Genomic DNA, 12,505 nt, shown 5'->3' with positions numbered 1-12,505 from the left:
GGTAATTCTCACAACATTTCAAACTCTTTCATTATTATACTTGTTATGGTGATCTGTTATAATTGTTTTGGGGCACCATGAATTGCACCCGTATGAGATGGCGAACTTGATTGATAAATATGTGTGTGTTTTGACTGCTCCGCTGACTGGCCATTCCCCCACCTCTCTTTCTCTTCAGGCCTCCTATTTCCTGAGACATAATAATATTGAAATTAGGCCAATGAATAACCCTGCAATGGCTTGTAAGTGTTCAAATGAAAGGAAGAGTTACATGCCACTTACTTTAAATTAAAAAATAGAAATTATTAGTAAGGAAGGCATGTTGAAAGCCGACATATTGTGAAAGCTAGGCTGATCGCACCAGTTAGCCAAATTGTGAATGCAAAAGAAAAGTTCTTGAAGGAAAATTAAAGTGATAACTCGAGTGAACACATGAATGATAAGAAAGTGAAACAGCCTGATTACTGATATGGAGAATATTTTAATGTCTTGGATAAAAGGTCAGACAACATTCCCTTAAGCCAAAGTGTAATCCAGGGCAAGGTCCTAACTCTCTTCAATTCTGTAAAGGCTGAGAGAGGCAAGCAACCTGAGGAAGAGTTTGAATCTATTATAGGTTGGTTCATGAGGGTTAAGGAAAGAAGCCATCTCTATAAGATGAATGTGCAAGGGGGAGCAGCAAGTGCTGATGGAAAAGCTGCAGGAAGTTATCCAGAAGACCTAGTTAAGATGGTTAATGAAGGTGGCTACATGACACAACAGAGTTTTAATGTAGATGAAATACTTTTCTATTGGAAAAGATGCCATCTAGGACTTTCATACGTAGAGAGAAGTCAATGCCTGGCTTCAAAGCTTCATGGACTCTCTTGTTGCGAGCTAATGCAGCTGGTGACTTTAATTTAAATCCAGGGCTCATTTACCATTCCAGAAATTCTAGGGGCCTTAGGAATTATGCTGAATTTACTTTGCCTGTGCTCTGGAAATGGAACAACGAAGCCTGGATGACAGCACATATGTTGACAACATGATTTACTGAGTATTTTAAGCCTATTGTTAGACCTGCTGCTCAGAAAAAAGATTTCTTTCAAAACATGCTCATTGGTTATGCACCTGGTCACTCAAGAGCTCTGATGGAGATGTACAATGTGATTAGTATATTTATGCTTGCTGACACAACATCCATTCTGCAGCCCATGTGTTGAGTTGTTTTGACTTTCAAGTCTTATTATTTAAAAAATATATTTTGTAAAGCTATGGCTGCCATAGATAATGATTCCTCTCTGGGTCTGGGCAGAGTCAATTGAGAACCTTCTGGAAAGGACTGACCATTCTAGATGCCATTAAGAACATTTGTGATTCATGGGAGGAGTTTACAATATCAGCCTGAACAGGAGTTTGGAAGAAGTTGATTCCAGTCATTATGGATGACTTTGAGGGGTTCCAAACTTGAGTGTAGGAAGTGACTGCAGATGGGTGGAAGAAGCAGAAGAATCAGAATTAGAAGCAGATCCTGAAGATGTGACTGAGCTACTGCAATCCCATGATAAAAATTTAATGGATGAGGAGTTGCTTCTTGAAGGAGCAAAGGAAGTGGTTTCTTGAGATGGAATCTACTGGTGAAGACACTCTGAAGATCCTTCAAAGGACAACAAAGGATTTAGAATATTACACATTTAGTTAATAAAGTAGTAGCAGGGTTTGAGAGGATTGACTAGTTTTGAAAGAAGTTTTACTGTCTGTAAAATGCTGTCAATTCGCTTTGCATATTACGGAGAAATAATTCATGAAAGGAAGAGTCAATTGATGTGACAAACTTCATTGTTGTCTTGTTTTAAGAAACTGCCACAGCCACCTCAGCCTTCAGTAACCACCACCATTAATAGTCAGCAGCATCAACACTGAGGCAAACCCTCCACCAGCAAGATTACCATGCACTGAAGGCTCAGTGATGGTTACCATTCTTTAGCAATAAAGTGTTATTTTAAATTAAGATATGTACATTGTTTTTTAAGACATAATGCTGTTGCAAACTTACTAGTCTACTCTGTATGTAAACACAGATTTTCTATGTATTGGGAAACCAAACAATTTGTGCGACTCACTTTATTGTGATAGTCACTGTATTGCTCTGATCTGCAACCATACCTGCAGTGTCTGACATATGCCTGTATATGAAGAAGAAAACAATAACTGCCAAATGTTTTTAAAGTGCATGTGTCATTTACGTGGGCATTAGTAACTTATAGTAATTCTAGTTGCTCCAAATAGTCACCATCATTTTGTGTTGTAAACCCGATGAGTTTTTATCCTTTTAGTGGGGGTCTGTTGTATCTATTGGGGTTTCATTTATCATTTCTCTTTGACTAATAACGATGAACAACTTTTGTATGCTATTTGTTCATTCACATAGCTTTTAAAAAAGTAAGTTCAGATCCTTAGCCCATTTGTTTTGTTGAGTTTTTCAGCTTATAATTCAGTTGAAAGAGTTCTTTATACAATCTCAATGGAAGACTTTTATAAGATACACATGTTGACAATTTTTTTCTCCTAATCTGTGGTTGATCTTTTTAGTTGTGAAACAGTTGGGCAAAAGGTTTTCATGTTGATGAAGTCCAATCTATCATTTCCTTTACTTTCCTATTCTATTCCCCCCACCCCCTGTTTCATAATTTGCCTAACAAAGGTCATTCAGATTTTCTCCTCTGTTTTTTTCTAGAAATATCCTTGGTTTAGATTTTACATTTAAGTCTTTGACTTTTTCCGGTTAATCTGTGTAAATGGTGTGAAATATAGATTGTGATTCATTTTTGCAGCTAAAGGTCTGCTTGGCTCACTGGTTATCCTTTTCCTATTCAGTTGCCTTGGCACCTTTTGAAATAAATTGTACACATATGCATAGGCTTCTCTCAATATCATTCTGGTTTATTGATCTAAATACCTATCTTAATAGGTATGCACTATTTGACTAGTGCACTAGTCATGCACTATTTTGATTAATCTGTCTATGCAGTAAGTTTTTACATCAGAAGGAATAAGTCCTCTTAACTTTTTCTTTTGGCTATTACAGTTTGTTTTCCTTTCCCTATAAATTTTTAAAGATTTTATTTTTTCTGGAAACCCTAGTGGCGTTTTATAAGGATTGTGTTGAATGTTTAGAAGATTTGGGGGAAATTTTACATCTAATAATATTGAATTTTCTGATGTGTGAACAATGTCCTTACTTTTCCTTAGCTTTTAATGTTCCTTTGCAGTGTGTTACAGTTTTCACTTACGTGTCTTCAGCCTTTTTTGTGAGATGTATCCTTAAATCTTTTGATGCTATCTGTAATGATACTTTTAAAAACTTCAATTTCCAATTTTTTTTGGATTTAAGTAGAAATATAATTCATGTTCATTGATGTTTATCTCTGTTTTGCTAACTTCACTTGTTACTTCTACTAGATGTCTTGAAGATTCCTTAGACTATTTTATATATTAAATAATATGATTTGTAAATAAAGATATTTTTATATTTTTCTAATCTCTATGTGTTTTAATTTCTTTTTTGAACAGGCCAGGATTTAATGTGAAGAATTTATTTATTATTTACAACTAAGTATGATGTTAGTCATAGGCCTTAAATAGTTGCTTATTGTCACCTATTTCTTTTCTTTCTATTCCTAGTGCTGTAAAATTAATAATCATTTCTTCCTTAAAAGTTCATACTAGAATTCATTACAGAAGCAATCTGGACCTGGAATTTTCTTTGTTGGAATTTATTTTTTAATAACAACTTGATGTAGAATTCATGTACCAAAAGTTCACCCTTTTAATTTACACAATTCAGTATATTTATATATATAGAGAGAGAGAGAGAGAAAGAGAGGGAGAGAGAGAGAGAGAGAGAGTGTGTGTGTGTGTGTGTGTGTGTGTGTGTGGTACGCGGGCCTCTCACTGCTCCCGTTGCAGAGCACAGGCTCCAGACGCACAGGCTCAGCAGCCATGGCTCACGGGCCTAGCCGCTCCACGGCATGTGGGATCTTCCCAGACCGAGGCAGGAACCCGTGTCCCCTGCATCGGCAGGCGGACTGTCAACCACTGCTCCACCAGGGAAGCCCCACAATTCAGTATTTTTTAATATGTTCACAGAGATACGGAACTATCACCACTATTTAGTTTTAGTATATTTTCATCACCCCAAGAAGAAACCCTAATCTACTCTGTGTCTATAGAGATTTGCCTATTTTGGAGGTTTCCTATAAGTAGAATCACAAAATATATAGCTTTTTCTGAGCGGCTTCTTCTACTTAGCATGATCTTTTTTTTTTTTTTTTTGCGGTACGCGGGCCTCTCACTGCTGTGGCCTCTCCCGTTGTGGAGCACAGGCTCCAGACACGCAGGCCCAGCGGCCATGGCTCACGGGCCCAGCCGCTCCGCGGCATGTGGGATCCTCCCAGACCGGGGCACGAACCCGTGTCCCCTGCATCGGCAGGCGGACTCTCAACCACTGCGCCACCAGGGAAGCCCAGCATGATCTTTTTAAGGTTCATCAGTGTTATAATATGTATCCGTAATCAAATTCAGTTTCTGGTTAAGTAATATTTGATTTTATGGATATATCACATTTTTTTTTTTCCGTTGGTGGGCTTTGGGTTGTTTCCATTTTGACTGTTAATGAATAATGCTGCTAGACCAGTTGTGTTTTTGTGTGCACATAGTTTGCCATTCTACTTTGTATATACTTAGCGTAGAATTACTGGGTGATATGGTAACTCTGTTTTAACAATTTTAGGAACTGCCAAAAGAACGTCTCAAAGCAGTGGTACTTCTTTTACCACCCCACCAGCAATGAATGAGGGTTCCTGTTTTTCCACATGTACCTGAATAATTGTTAGTGTCTGTTTTTTTTTTTTTTAGCCCTCCTAAAAAAGTGGAGTGTGAAGTGGGATTTCATTATAGTTATGAGTTGTATCTCTCTAATTTTGAGCATTTTAATGTGTTAATTGCTTATTAGCTGTTTGTGTATATTCCTTGGAGAAATGTCTGTTCACATCCCATTCTCCATTTATAAGTTGGGTTGTCTTCATTGTTGACTTTTAAGATTTTTTAATATAATCTGGATACAAGTCTCTTTATCAGTTATATGTTTTGTAAATATTTTCTTCCATTCTGTGAGTTGTCTTTTCACTTTCTACATGGAGCTCTTTGAATCGCAAAAGTTTTTCATTTTGATAATATCCAGCTGGCCTATTTTCTCTTTTCCTCTTTGTCAAATCTCAGAAAACTTTGCCTAACTCAAAGTCAAAAACATTTACTCCTATTTTTTTTCTGTATATTTTATAACTTTTTTCTCTACATTCAGGTCTGTTATTCATTTTGAGTTAATTTTTATAGATGGTATGTGTTACAACTTCATTCTTTTGCATGTGAATAGTGAAGTGTTTTCCAACATCATTTGTTGAAAAGACTATATTTTTCTGATTGAATTGTAGCCCCCTTGTTGAAATTCAATTGTCCATAGATGTAAGGGTTTATTTCTGTCCTCTCACTTCTATTCCATTAGTCTCTATTTTTATTTTTATAATGTTTATTCTCACACCAGTACTACCTTAATAGTACAGTATGATATTGTGATTTATAATAAGAAAGAAGATTTGGTCTTCATCCCTGTTCCTGGCACAGAGTTCTAAATCCCTTGGGATTTCCTAAATGTAAGAGAGATTGAGATGTCTTTTGTTATTCATAACAAGCCCCTTTCAACCATGCCGTAGTTCATGTTAATGAGGTAGCATTTGGAAACCCCCTGAGGATGTAGGCTTGTTGCCAGGAATACCAATCAAGTGATTTGAGGGTTGGGACATTCAGGCCCACCCCCAGACCTCCAGGGCTTGACTTAATTACTAACAACAGTTATTCCTACATAATGAAATCTCCATAAAAATTTCTGAACTCTAGGGTTCAGAGAGCCTTGTTGTTGCTGAGCACTTGTAGGTGGTGGGAGGTTGATGCTCCTGGACAGGGCATGGAAGCTTTGCCCTATGCAGCTTTTTTGTCTGGCTGTTTCTGAGTTGTATGCTTTGTAATAAACCTGGCAATCTATTAATAGCAAGCAAACTGTTTTCCTGAGTTCTGTAAGCCATTCTAGCAAATTAAACCTGAGCACCAGGATGTGGGAACCTCCCATTTATAGCTAGCTGGTCAGAAGCACAGGTAGCAACCTGGACTTGTAATTGACATCTAAAGTGTGAGGAGAGGCAATCTTGCCGGACTGAACCCCTAGCCTATGGGATCTGATGCAAACTCCAAGTAGATATGTCAGAACTGAATTGAATGTAGGACACCTTGTTCGTATTGCAGAGTTGCCTGGTAGTGGGAAAAACCTCTACACATTCAGTGACCAGCAGTGAAGTAGTACTGAGAATACAGAAGTATTTTGTGAGTAGAGACAGTAATATAGATGAGAAACAGGAGTGTTTTCTATAACAGAGTAATTGAAATTGAATAGTGTGAGCCCTCCAAGTTCTTTTTTATCAAGGTTGTTTTAGCTATTCTGCGTAACTTGCATTTCCATAATTTTAGGATTGGTTTGTCAATTTCTGTAAAAGAGTAGAGCTGAGATTTTGAGAGGGTTTGACTGTAGCTCAACTCCTGGAGTATTGCCATCTTGACAACTTTAATTCTTCTGATCCATGAACATTGAGATTATCTGTCTTTCCATTTATTTAGGCCTTTTAAAATTTATTGCAATGATATTTTGTTGCTTTAAATGGGCAAGGTTTATACTTTTGTTAAAGCTATTCTAAGTATTTTATTCTGTTTGATGCTATTGTAAATGGAATTGTTTTCTTTATTTCATATTTGGATTGCTCATTGCTAGTACATAGAAATACAGCTGAGTTTTGCATATTTATCTTGTATTCTGCAACTTTGATGAACCTGGTTATTAACTTTCAGAAGTTTATTTATTTATTTCTGGATACCTTAGGATTTTCTATACTGATTTGGTTTACCTTGCCCTTCCTTTCTTTGCTGTTTTATGATAAAATTTAAGCTCATGAATTGAGACTTGGTTTTGCTTTATTATTTTTATTTATTTCTTTCTTTTTAATTAATTATTTTTGGCTGCGTTGGGTCTTCGTTGCCACATGCAGCCTTTCTCCAGTTGCAGTAAGCGGGGCCTACTCTTTGTTGTGTTGTGTGGGCTTCTCGTTGTGGTGCGCGGGCTTCTCATTGCCGTGGCTTCTCTTGTTGCGGAGCACGGGCTCTAGGCGTGCAGGCTTCAGTAGTTGCGGCGTGTGGGCCCAGTAGTTGTGGATCGCAGGCTCAGTAGTTGTGGCACATGGGCTTAGTTGCTCTGCAGTGTGTGGGATCTGCCTGGATCAGGGCTCGAACCCGTGTCCCCTGCATTGACAGGCGAATTCTTAACCACTGCGCCACCCGGTTTTGCTTTTTTAATGTAAGCATAAAGCTCTCTGTTTTCCTTTGAAAACTGCTTTAGCTGCATCACACAAGTTTTGATGTTGTGTTTTTATTTTCATTTAATCCAAGATATTTTTTAAAATGTCCAGTGATTTCTTGTTTGATCCATTGGTTTTGTAGAATTTGTTTACTTTCCAACTATTTGTTTCATAATTTATTGTTATAATTTTTATATCCTTTGTTTGTATGTCACTCTGGGTAATATTTCATGCATGGTTCAGTCTTATTGAATGTATTGAAATTTGTCTTAGGGCCTAGCATATGATCCTGGGGAATGTTCCATATGTGACTGAAAAGAGTACTTTTTCTTGATGGGGATTAGTTCCAGTGGGCTGATCATATTGCTGAAGGCTTCTATATCCTTTTAATATCTTATCTACTTGTTTTATTAAATATTGAGAAAGGAATGTGAGTATCTAAGTATAATTTGTGTGTTATCTTTTTCAACAAGATTTGCTTCAGGCATTTTGAAGCTCTGTTTTTAAGTGGCAAAGCACTTAGGATTGTTACATCCTCCTGATGAATTTTCCCTTTTAGCATTTTGCATTGTTTATTTTTATTCCTGGTAATATTTCTTTTCCTGAATTTTGTTTGGTACTGTATAGTCAGTCAGACTATCATGTGCTTATTGTGTGCTTCGTGTGATATATAGTTTTTCTGTCCTTTTATTTCTAACCTGTGTCTTTACATTCACAGTCAGTTTCTAAGAGAGAGTGTGTTTGTTTTACTTTTTATTAGCTCTGACAATTTTTGTGTTTTAGCAAAATGTTCATATCACTTATATTTAATGCTATCTTTGTGGTTGAATTTGAAACCTTCTTGCTTTTTTGTCTTTTTTTCCCCCCCTCTTTCCTACCTTCTCTGTGATTAACTCGTTCCCCCCCCACCCCCACCTTTTTTTTTTTTCTTTGGCTGCACTGTGTGGCATGCAGGATCTCAGTTCCCTGACCAGGGATTGAACCTGGGCCCTCAGCAGTGAAAGCACAAGTCCTAAGCACTGGACCACCAGGGAATTCCCTTAACTACTTATTTTTAATGAATCTCCTTTAACCACTTTTGGCTTCTGAGATATACTTGTTTGTATTTTTAGTGGTTTCTAAATATACATCTCTAAAGTGTCAGTCTGCCTTCAAATATCTTGTTACTTCAACTTTGTTATTACAGAATATTTTCCTTTTCTGTCTTTCATCCTTTGTGTTCTTGTTGTCATTTATTTTGCTTCTACATATCTTATAATCCACATAATACATTGTTTTCTTCTTATAAAATGTTATTTGTACTTTAATATATTTTTAAAACAAGAACAGTGTGTTTTATTTATATATTATCCATTTACTTTTCTCTTTATTTCTTTTGTGTAGATTCATATTTACACTTGGTATAATTTTTTAAAATCCAGATGACTTAACTTTTCTTTTAGATCTGATCAGCTGGCAATAGGTTTTATTTATTCATTTGTCTAAAAGTGTCATTATATTTTTGGATAAGTACTAGCACTTTGAGTTTGCTCAGGATTCCAGACACTGGTTTGGGGAGACAAGAGGAACCTAACTTGATTGGGGCAGGTGAAAGTTAATACTTAATTTTAGGTCCTTTATTTAGCAGAGAAAGTTAGTAAGAATAATGTACTGAATTTGTAAGATAAGCATGAACAGTTTGAAAATCTCATATTTGGGCATACTGACTTTTTTTTAAAAGCTGCCATTTAGAATAAGTCACAGGGGAACAGAAATGTTTGCCATTCTAATATTAATATTAGACTTTAATATTAGACTTTTGAATCATCTGGGAAAATTTGTTAGAAATGCAGATTCTCATATGTCACCCCAGAACATTAGACATTCTAATATTAAACTCTAATATTAGACTTTTGAATCATCTGGGAAAATTTGTTAGAAATGCAGATTCTCATATGTCACCCCAGAACCACAACTTAAGAACCACTAGAGTAATAGAGTGCTCGGTTGGCTGGGTGCCCTTTGAAATTAATGAGGAATTCCTGAAGGCACTGAATATGGCAGGTCTATTAGGACCGTATGGCCCTTTGACTTGGGAGTCCCAGTGACCTTTTCAGAGTGCCTTTGAGGTCAAAAGCTGCCATAACGACACTAAGGTATTAGCCTTTTGCACCATTCACAAGCAAACAATGCAGTTTCCAAATAAGTATATGATTGGAACATAACAAAATGAGTGCAAAAGCACATGAGAACCTACATGTCTTATTAAAGAGATCTATGTCAGTTTTTATATCTGATGTAAATATTGGTAATCCTTATAACAAAACCCTTTGGAGTTTTTTAGTGTTTTTCTCCCCTCCGGGGAGTATATTGTCCTGCCTTGAAGTTCAGTTCTGGACTTTTGTTTTAACACTGTTTTCTCAACATGTTCATGTTTTTCTCTATCTTCTTTAACCTATAGAGTGTATTAGAATAGCAGCTTTGAGGTCCTTGGAAGCAAATTTAATCTCAGATGACATTTTTTCTTCTGTTCCATTGATTGACTTGTTTCCTGGTCATGAATCATGTTTTCCTTCTTTTCATACTTGGTCATTTTTTTTTAATTTAATTTTAATTTTATACTGGGGTATAGTTGATTTATAATGTTGTAGTTTCAAGGTACAGCAGAGTGATTTAGTTTTAAATATTCATATAAGCATTCTTTTTCAGATTTTTTCCATATAGATTATTATAGAATATTGAGTAGAGTTCCCTGTACTATAAAGTATATCCTTGTTTATTTGATATATAGTAGTGTGTATATGTTAATTCCAAACTCCTAACTAGTCCCTCCCCCGCCTTTCCCCTTTGGTAACCATAAATTTGTTTTCAAACTTATGAGTCTGTTTCTGTTTTGTAAATAAGTTCACTTACATCATTTTTTTAGATTCCACATGTAAGGATATCATGTAATATTTATCTTTCTCTGTCTGACTTCACTTAGTGTGATAATCTCTAGGTCCATCTGCAAATGGCATTATTTTATTCTTTTTTATGGCTGAGTAATATTCCACAGTAGATATACACCACATCTTTATCCATTCCTCTGTTGATGGACACTTAGGTTGCTTCCTTGTCTTGGCTACTGTAAATAGTGCTGCAATGAACATTGGGATGCATGTATCTTTTTAAATTATGGTTTTCTCCGGTTATGTGCCCAAGAGTAGGATTGCTGGGTCCTATGGTAGTTGTATTTTTAGGTTTTCAAGAAACCTCCACACTGTTCTCCATAGTGCTTGTACCAAATTACATTACCACCGACAATGGAGGAGGGTTCCCTTTTCTCCACACCCTCTCCAGCATTTGTTATTTGTAGACTTTTTGATGATGGCCAGTCTGACTGGTGTGAGGTGATACATCATTGTAGTTTTGATTTGCATTTCTCTAATAATTAGAGATGTTGAGCATCTTTTCCTGTGCTTTTTGGCCATCTGTATGTCTTCTTTGGAGAAATGTCTATTTACATCTTTTGCCCATTTATTGATCTGTTTTGTGGGTTTTTTTGATATTGAGCTGCATGAGCTGTTTGTATATTTTGGAGATTAATCCTTTGTCAGTTGCTTTCTTTGCAAATATTTTATCTCATTCTGTAGGTTGTCTTTTTGTTTTGTTTATGGTTTCCTGTGCTGTGCAAAAAGTTTTAAGTTTAATTAGGTCCCATTTGTTTATTTCTCTTTTTATTTTTATTACTCTAGGAGGTGGATCTAAATAGATGTTGCTGCAATTTATGCCAAAGAGTGTCTGCCTGTGTTTTCCTCTAAGAGTTTTATAGTATCTGGCCTTACATTTAGGTCTTTAATCCGTTTTGAGTTTATTTTTGTCTGTGGTGGTAGAGAATGTTCTAGTGTCATTCTTTTTACATGTTGCTGTCCAGTTTTCCCAGCACCATTTATTGAAGAGGTTGTCTTTTGTCCATTGTATGTTCTGGCCTCCATTGTTGTAGATTAATTGACCATAGTTGTGTGGGTTTATTTCTGGGCTTTCTATCCTGTTCCATTTATCTATATTTCTGTTTCTGTGCCAGTACCATACTGTTTTGATGACTGTAGCTTTGTAGGATAGTCTTAAGTCAGGGAGCCTGATTCCTCCAGCTCTGTTTTTCTTTCTCAGAATTGCTTTGGCTATTCAGGGTCTTTTTTGTCTCCACACAAATTTTCAATTTTTTTCTTCTAGTTCTGTGAAAAATGCCATTGATAATTTGATACTGATTGCATTGGATCTGTAGATTGCATTGGGTAGAATAGCCATTTTGATGATATTGTTTCTTCCAATTCAACAGCATGGTATATATTCCCATCTGTTTGTGTCATCTTCAGTTTCTTTCATCAGTGTCTTACAGTTTTCAGAGTACAGGTCTTTTGCTTCCTTAGGTAGGTTTATTCCTAGGTATTTTATTCTTTTTGATGTGATGGTAAATGGGATTGTTTCCTTAACTTCTCTTTCTGATCTTTCATTGTTAGTGTGTAGGAATGCAAGAGATTTCTGTGCATCAATTTTGTATCCTGCAACCTTTCCAAATTCACTGATTAGCTCTGGTAGTTTTCTTTTAGCATCTTTAGGATTTTCTATGTATAATATCATGTCATTTGTGAACAGTGACAGTTTTACTTCTTCTTTTCCAATTTGGATTCCTTTTGTTTCTTTTTCTTCTCTGATTGCAATGGCTAGGACTTCCAAAACTATAAAAGTGAATAAAAGTGGCAAGACTGGAGATCCTTGTCTTGTTCATGATCTTAGAGGAAATGCTTTCAACTTTTCATGGTTGAGAATGATGTTAGCTGTGGGCTTGTCATATATGGCCTTTATTATGTTGAGGTAGGTTTCCTCTATGCCCACATTTGGAGAGTTTTTATAATAAATGGGTGCTGCATTTTGTCGAAAGCTTTTTCTGCTTCTGTTGAGATGATGATACAGTTTTTATTCTTCCGTTTGTTAATGTGGTGTGTCATACTGATTGATTTGTGCATATTGAAGAATTCTTGCATCCCTGGGATAAATCCCACTTGGTCATTGTGTATGATCCTTTTAATGTATTGTTGAATTCATTTTTT

At 36.1% G+C, this 12,505-nt stretch overlaps 1 protein-coding gene across 5 annotated transcripts in view; it reads left to right on the top strand.

Annotated features, from left to right (window-relative positions):
- The window catches only part of LOC116755299 (zinc finger protein OZF-like), a 29,147-nt gene that overhangs the window by 4,293 nt on the left and 12,349 nt on the right, over window positions 1-12,505 (top strand). The gene's annotated exons all lie outside the window — the stretch shown is intronic.

Source organism: Phocoena sinus, chromosome 6 (assembly GCF_008692025.1).
Source record: "Phocoena sinus isolate mPhoSin1 chromosome 6, mPhoSin1.pri, whole genome shotgun sequence".
Classification (NCBI taxonomy): domain Eukaryota; kingdom Metazoa; phylum Chordata; class Mammalia; order Artiodactyla; family Phocoenidae; genus Phocoena; species Phocoena sinus.
Note: the sequence above shows the minus strand (reverse complement) of the source record. Positions and strands in the feature narration are given on the sequence as shown.